The sequence below is a fragment of the Accipiter gentilis genome, unplaced genomic scaffold (genome assembly GCF_929443795.1).
Source record: "Accipiter gentilis unplaced genomic scaffold, bAccGen1.1, whole genome shotgun sequence".
NCBI lineage: Eukaryota > Metazoa > Chordata > Aves > Accipitriformes > Accipitridae > Astur > Astur gentilis.
In genome coordinates, this window is record NW_026060884.1 from 48,047 (window position 1) to 55,919 (window position 7,873).

A 7,873-nucleotide genomic window follows, 5' to 3' on the forward strand; every position below is an offset into this window, starting at 1 on the left:
TGCAGCTGCTGTTGGCTCTAGCAGTCCTGTCTGAATCTGGTCCAGCGCAGGTCACCAAGAGTCAGTGCTAGAAGCAGCGCTTCTTAGCTGTTAGCAATTGCATCATCACATCGCTTCCTGGCATAGTGTCTTATCGCTGATCATCTGGGGACAGAGGTTTTTATTCATTTGCCAGATGGAGCTGGTAGTAGGACAAGTTCTTTCTGGAATACCTGAAGGAGAGAAAAGCTGTATGTGGCCTTCTTTCTCATTTTTGTTTTTACTGAAAAGCGAAGCAATCGGTGCTAGCTTTGCAAGATCCTCAGGGTTATCGACAAACCCCAGGTAAGTAAATGCCTAAACTAAAACAAACCCTAGTAACAAATGCATTGTTTTCTCTTGCTTCTGCCACAATGCATCCCCCTAAGACCCTAAACCCAATACTGAATGTATTTAATTGTGATTGTGCTGAACACAAGATGACCAGAGCCAGAAAATACCTTGGACTTGAAGGTGAGGGAGGCTCCTTGATGCCAGACTTCCTGCAAACTTTGCTGTTTTCTGTCTGCTTTCTTAGCTGGTTGCTGTGTGTGTGGCTTGGAGGTCCAGCTGGAGGGGGTGAGGGATGCATGATCAGTCTCCTTAAAGAGGAGCAGCTCTGCGTTGAGATTGTGTACGGTTAGTAACTTTGAGCAAGACGTTCCATTGCAGGAATTAACGTCTCCTGTGGTTTTACTTGTTAGGTCTAAGCAAAGAAGTGGCTCATGTGAAGTCGCCTCTGCTTCTGCTACTGCAGTGGGTTGGTGTAACTTCTTGCTACTGCTTCTGCAACTGCAGAAACTAGAGAGAGCAAGTAATAGAGGGGTTGGGGGGTCCAGCCGCAGCCCCCTGCTTCCTGGCCAGCTCTGCTGTTGCTCTGCCTTTCGTCGAGTGCTGCGGGGCCAGGTTGGACTAAGCAGAGTCCAGTGGGGTGTTTTCCGAGAAGGAGGCAAGGGGTGGGCTGTTGAGCACTGCCTGCTGCCTCCTAGCATGCTGGTCAGCATGGACTCCCTCCCCTTCCCTGTGCCTGAGGGTTTCTTCAGCCACCATCTACCCCTGGGGTGCCCAGCTCCGAGCGTGGCCCGAGTATGACTACCTGTGGTTGGTAGTCGGTTTGTTTTGTGTTTCCAGGTTTTCTTCCTTGGAATCATGTTGTCCACAAAGAAATGTCATTATCCATCCCATTTCTAATTCAGTATCTACCGATCTAGTGTGACCCAGAGCCTGTGTGAAGGAGGAGCCGCCCCAAAGGATCCTGCAGCGACCTGTTTGTCCACAATCCTTTCTCCGAGTCCACTTCTGGAACTGCAGGGGCAGTGCTTGTGTGCAGAGTCCCGGAACAGCAGCACTGCCAGGGAGCCCCAGCGCCTGCTGTGTCCAGAGCTGCTCTTTCCACCGCCACACTCTCCTCCTGAGCCCTTCTGGTGTTGTAAGGCCGGAGTGCTCCAGCAGCTTGGCCACAGTTCTCCCGTGTGGCCATCCTGTGACAGCAGGCAGGGAAAGGCACTGGGCACTGCTGGGACAGAGCTCGCCATGCTCCAGAGCAGCATTTGCGTCATGGAAGGAGACCCCCTCAGGGCAGTGCCTTAAGGCTTAGGTCTTCTTCCAAAGTTTCTCTCAAGAACATGCAGGCTCTGGCCATGTCCACCAAAAATTACCCTGTCCCGTATTTTTAAGCTGCTTTTTAAGCTCCAGACTAGCTGAACGAGAAGATATCCACTGTACATTTAATTGAGAAAGATGTACGCAAGACGCACCAGCTGGGGACTGATGCTGCCAGCAGGTTCAGCACCCCAGGGGAAGAGGAGGGCAGCCACCCTCTCTGGCTGGAAGCCTGTCGGGGCTTCAGCGTTTCAGCTTTGGTGGCCCCAGGCTGCTGCGGAGCCGTAGTCCAGTCTCTAGGGCTGCAGGGACCCATGCCAGGGGCTGTGTGGAGGGAGCTGGGCAGGGGCAGGGCTGCAGGAGGTGATTGCAGGGCTCTGACCCCAAGCAGAGTGGCTGCAGCACTCGTGTTTGACCCCCAAACCTTGCCTCATCAGTGCCTTTACGGTAGCTGGAGATCCTCATACTTACACATGAGGAGTTGCAGGCGTGATCTGTACCAGCAGTGGCTTAGGAACCCGGACCGGGGCTAAGCCCCAGCAAGAGCCTTTGCACAGAGCTGTTGCTCTGCAGCTCCCTGGCTTGCCTCCCAAAACTCCTCATCCAGCAAAACCTCCCACACTTATGCGGAGCTTTGATTCTTGGGGCTCCGCTGTTCCTCTTGCTGATGCTAATGCCCTTGGCATCAGTTCCCATAATCACGGATTGCTATGTAAAATATTTATTGCAGGACTTATCCTTTTTAAAAAAAAAACAAACCAAACCCACTTTATTTACATAAATTACAAAATAAAATAATCACACTTTTGCTCACACTAAAAATCTACTCTTAAATTAAAACTCGGTTGGGCTCAGCACAGCAAGGAGCCACAGCAAGGTCGTTGCTAGCAGAGCCTTGTGCTCTTAACACAGCGTTCCATTTTTATAGCTCTCATTTTTATAGCTTAAACCATGATAGAGACAGAGTCACAGCAGCACAGAATGGATGCTGAAAGAGACCTCTAGAGATCATCCAGCCCACCTCGGCTGCTTGAGCAGGGCCAGCTGCAGCAGGCTGTGAGTCTGCTTCTCGAAGGTTCTATTGGCTGCGTTGCTCCCAGGTTGTGGAGCTCGCATGGGAAATGGGCAATGAAGAGGGATGAAGTTTTCAGGCACTTTCTGGCCGGTGCAGTGATTTTTATTTTTTTTTTCCTTCTGACTTTTTCTCCCCCCTTCCTGGTCTTGCAGCTGCCCAAGGCGCAGCCAGAGAAGTGGAGGAGGGTCCCTGCCTGGCCTGCAGCTCCCTCCCTTGCCATTCTTAGGGTGATTTGGGGTTATTTTGCTGTGTCAGTGAAGCAAAGCTGGGCTCTTGGGGGCTGAGGTCAGTGGGACCCGAGGAAGGCCGTGAGGGTCTTGAGGCTTTGAAGGGCTGTGCACCGAGCCCTGTCCCCGCTGGAGGGGACGCTGGTGGTGTTCAAGACGAAGGCCTTGCAGCCCTTGTTGTCGTGTGTGCCCGTGTCCCCCCCAGGCCCCAAGGTCTGTCGTTGTCGCAGGGGCTCTGTGCTGCTTTCTGCGTGGGGCCGTGTCCGTGAGTCCTGCAGGGACCTGTCTGTCCTGGCTTCCCCACCAAAGGGCTGCTTCCCCTGGGGAAGGGGAACGGGGAGTTGTTCCCGTTCCCGTCCCCCCCCCACCATCGCCTGCCGCGCTGGTGGTGACTCAGGCCTGGGGGTGGCTGGGTTCCCCTCGGGGCTTGCTGGCTTGGATCTGGGGCTCGGCGGGGCTTTTGCACCTCTTGGGGGCTGTTTCCCGGTGCCCCCCGCACTCCCTCCCCGTCCCACACAGGCACGGAGCGGTTCTGGAGAAAGAGCTTTTAATGGGAAACACAAAAGAAAAGGTCCCATCCAAGCTGGTCTAACCCCTCCCTACCACCCTCCCCGGCCCCCCCTTCGACAAATACCCCCCCCTCCACTCCCACCCCCCATTCCCCCCATCTCCATCCCTCTCACCCCTGTCTAATCCCCCCACCACACACACACCCTCACGTTGGCTGCCAGAGCCCTGCGCTTGCTGGGTGCCATTGGCAAGGAGCTCTGCGCCTGCCTCTTCCTCCACTTGCCGGCCGTGGCAGGTGGGGATGGTGGCAGGTCCATCCCCGCGTCCTGCCACGGCTCCTGGGGCTCCATCCCGCCGCCGTTGACTATTTTGAGGCTCAGCATGGTGTCGCTGAGCTCAGGGATGCAGTAGTCGGGGGTGAGCATCTCCTCAGGCAGCGAGAGCGAGCTGAAGTCGCGGTCTGGGGTGTCTGCGCTGGTGCCACCAGCGTCCTCGGGCACGGAGCTCCTGCTGGGAGCATCCTGGCTGACCCCCACTCCATCCAGGGAGCAACCGAAGAGCCTTAGGGCCTCTTCCAGGACCATCTCCTCGGACACTGCAAGGTCGCCTGCAGTGTCCCCAAGGGCTTCGTTGTTGGTGGCAGCGCAGGGGCTGGTGTGGACATCGCCGCCTGGGGGTGCCCCCACAGGGGTGGCCGTGCTGGGGATGTTGATCTGTGCCAGCTGCCCCTCGCTGTGCTGGTAGCCAGGGATGGACACTGGCAGCTCCAGAGGGTCTGGGGCCACCCCACTCCTCTGATTTTTGTAGGGTGTGAGGTATCATGGTTGGCCCTGGGGGGTCCCTGTGGCTGCCCAGGCCAGGGGGGCCCCGCAGCCCGTGGGACCCCACAGGGCAGCACCCGGCAGAGAAGTGGCGCCTTGGCCGAGCGTGGCGGTGGCCGGTGGAGGCAGGTCGGTGGTTGTCCACTGGATGCAGAAGACCCGGGGGTCGAAGAGGCAGCCACATGGAGCCCTCTGCAGACCTGTGTGGGTGAGGGGGAGCCGTGCTGGGCCGGGGGGACTCTCTGGGGGCACCCGCCAAGCCGGCCCCGATGGCCGACATCCCCCAGCTCTGGGCCAGGGGCGCGGGGAGCTTGTGGCCGGGGCGATCCCCACAGGGTGAGCTGCTGTGCTGGTGGGACGGGGTTGCAAATCAGGGAGGAGACTCGCATCTAGGAGGTGAAAGGGGAGAGGTGGCCCCAAATATTTGGGGAATTCTCTGCAGATGGGCTTTACTGGGCACGCGCCGCCCGGGCGAGGGCAAGGATGCTCACCGGGGCTTGCTGAACCCCCATGCGAAAAGTGCCGGGGGAACGGGTGTGATGGGGATGGCGAAGGTGCCAGAGCAGACTGGGGTGCCATACCTGCTGGTGGTGCCTGGGGGGCCCGGGCTGCAGGGAAGGGCTGCTCCCGCGTGGGCAGGCGGCACGGGTTGGCTGAGCCTAAGAGAATGAGACAGGAGCGATGGCCGGCGGTCTCCTCTGCTCTTGCCCCCCAAGAGCGTCCCTGGGCTGCAGGGGTTGGGGTCGGTCCCTACCTCAAGGGTAGAAGGTTTTGGGGAGCATGAATGGCTGGAAAAGCTGGGGCGCCGGGGGGCCCCAGGGCCCAGGCAGTGGGAGCTGCATTGGTGGCCGCGCCATGGTCCCTTCTGGCTGTTGGCTGCCAAGGACTCTTTGGCGTCTCCCCGGAAGGAATGCGGGGGCTCCCTGTGTTCTGCCCCACCCCCAAGAGCCTCCCCAGCTCCTCTTGGGGAGGGAAAGGGTTAAGGGAGGCTGGGGTGGCCCCGGGGCCTACAGGCGGCTCTCGGGGTCTGCGGGTACAAATGCTCTTGGCTTTCAACAGTATTTTTCCGGTGGGGGAAGAACAACAAGTTGATTCAGCTGAGCGAAGCAGGGACCAAGCTGCAGCCGCAGCCTCCTTGCGCCAGATGGCAAATGCGTTTGTGACCGTTGCCCGCGCTTCTGTTCGCTGCGTTGACCGGAGCGAGGCAGAAATAGGAAAAAGGACCTCGAAGGCGCGAAGGAAGGTCACGCGGTGTCGCTCGGTGGCACGCTTTCCCCCAGCCCTCGCTCCAGTAGTGCTGTCAGGTCTTTCAGTCTCCTGCTGGGAAAAGCAGCAGCTCTGGATCCCCCTGGGAGGGGGCAGCCCTTTCCCTGGGTGCATGACACCCCGGAGGAGACGCACCGCGTGCTCCCAGAAAAGGACTGGATTCTGCCCAACGTCCGGTGTCAGGGCGCTGGGGCTGTTTGCGCTCTACGGGATCCCAGGGATGGGGTTAGTACATCCCCTCCTCGTGCTTGGAGGATTCGGCGCTAGCAAGGACACCCCAAGGGTACCAAGGACACAGGCCTCTCGCTCCCGCTGTGTGAACAGTGTGTGGCCTGGGGGAGTCAGGACAACTGCCGTGAACCGGAGGCCAAAGATCTCTCCTGGCCTGTATCCTGGTAATCAAAGAGATTGCGCTCTGTTCGTGAGGCACCTCTGGCTGCAAGATTGTGCAAGGCCATGTGCTGCGTAACTTGTGGCAGGGACCGATGCTGGGGGCGTGAAGGCAAGCGCGCTTCTAAAAGCATAAAACTCCGTTTCATTTCAGAGCGCAGCTGAGCCACCCCGCTCCTCAAGACTCTGCCATCTGCACCGCTGTGGCTGGGACTGGGCAGTGCTGCACATCCCAAAGGCCACCGAGTCACACCCGTGTCCCTGCTGCTTTGCCGGGAGCTTCTGCGATGTGAGCGATGTTCTGGGGGGTGATCTCTTGGACTGCAGCTACTCCGTCCCTGACCGGCAGCTGGCCAGGAGGGTTGTGTCCCAGGTGGAATTCCACCTCTCTGACGAGAACCTGGCCAAGGATGCTTTCCTCCTGAAACATGTCCAGAAGAACAAGATGGGCTTCGTCAGCATCAAACCACTGCTGTCCTTCAAGAAGGTAGGCAGCGCGTTGCGTTGGCCAGCCGGGGTGGGAAGTAGGGGTAGGAATGCCTACTTTCTAAAACTCCAAAATGAGTCTTAGAGAGTTTCTTTGACCGGCTTTTCGGTATCATGGGTCCCCGTCCCCGAGTCCCTGCTGAGCGTCCCCCCCAGCAGACTGCTGCTGGCCTGAGAGCTGCTGCCCCTGGAGCAGGACGTGCTGCACAAGGACCCCTCGGCCCCCTCCTGGCCCGGCAGCAACTTCAAGCCCAGCAATTTCAGCAATGCCTTCACTGGATTGCTCCTCGCCGGCAAAGTCTTCCCTCCGCTCGGGACAGGCTTGGGCACAGGCAGCTGCTACGGCCTCTGCCCCAGCACTGAGAGCACTCGTGGCTGCGGCTGGGGGAGTGGGGTGGGTGCCTGGGCACCCTGGCCCAGCAGCCCCTCGCCACATGCCAAACCTCTTGCCGGCAGTCCTCCGGCAGCGGCGTGGGTGCCTGAGCCCCTCGGCCTGCGGGATGCGGTGCTTTGCCTGCCCCACTGTTGTCCCAAAAGTGGGGTCGTTTACCCGGGGTGCAAAATGCCAATATAAATACAGAGCAGAGGTATTTTATTCCAGTTCATGTTTACGCAAAGATGGGGGCTAGGTGGTAATCCGCAACGCTAGCACCCCTCATGCCTAAAGGGGCAAGCAATTTATACAGTTCAGTTATACATATTCGATTTCCAAAGTTCTTCCCAAAACTATTGCTGGGAGTGGCTTATCTCGCACAGTTTCTATTGGGCTACAGTTTCCCTGCTTGGAATTAAAGGTCCAGTGTTCTTTTCTTCTACAGCGCATGCTCAAGGAGAGTGGGGGGGTAAGTCTTTTTGGTGTGGAATTGAGTTGGTGGTCATGATCTCCCCCTGCCACCTTTCTTTACCTTTCCTCCAGTTTGCGAAGATGCTTCTGACTTCATGCCTATTAGCAATTATTCAACTTTTTGGCGCCTCCTGGAGTAGGATGTTCCCTTCTTCTCAGTTTTTTAGTTCTTCTTCAGGGGCACAGTTGTTAGCAAGGCATGCGTTGATCATACAAAGGGGATCTTGTTTCACAAGAGCTTTGTGGCCTTTTTCGTGTGGCTTAAGTACATAATTTCTTAAGTACATCATTTCCCCCTGTGGTGGGTTGACCCTGGCTGGATGCCAGGTGCCCACCAAAGCCGTTCTATCACTCCCCCTCCTCAGCTGGACAGGGGAGAGAAAATATAACAAAGAGCTTGTGGGTCGAGATAAGGACAGGAGAGATCACTCACCAATTACCGTCACTGGCAAAAGAGACTCCGCTTGAGGAAAATTAACTCAATTTATTACAAATCAACCAGAGCAGGGTAATGAGAAATACAACCAAATCTCAGAGCACCTTCCCTCCACCCCTCCCTTCTTCCCAGGCACAACTTCATTCCCAGATTCCCTACCAACCCCCCCCAGTGGCACAGGGAGACGGTGAATGGGGT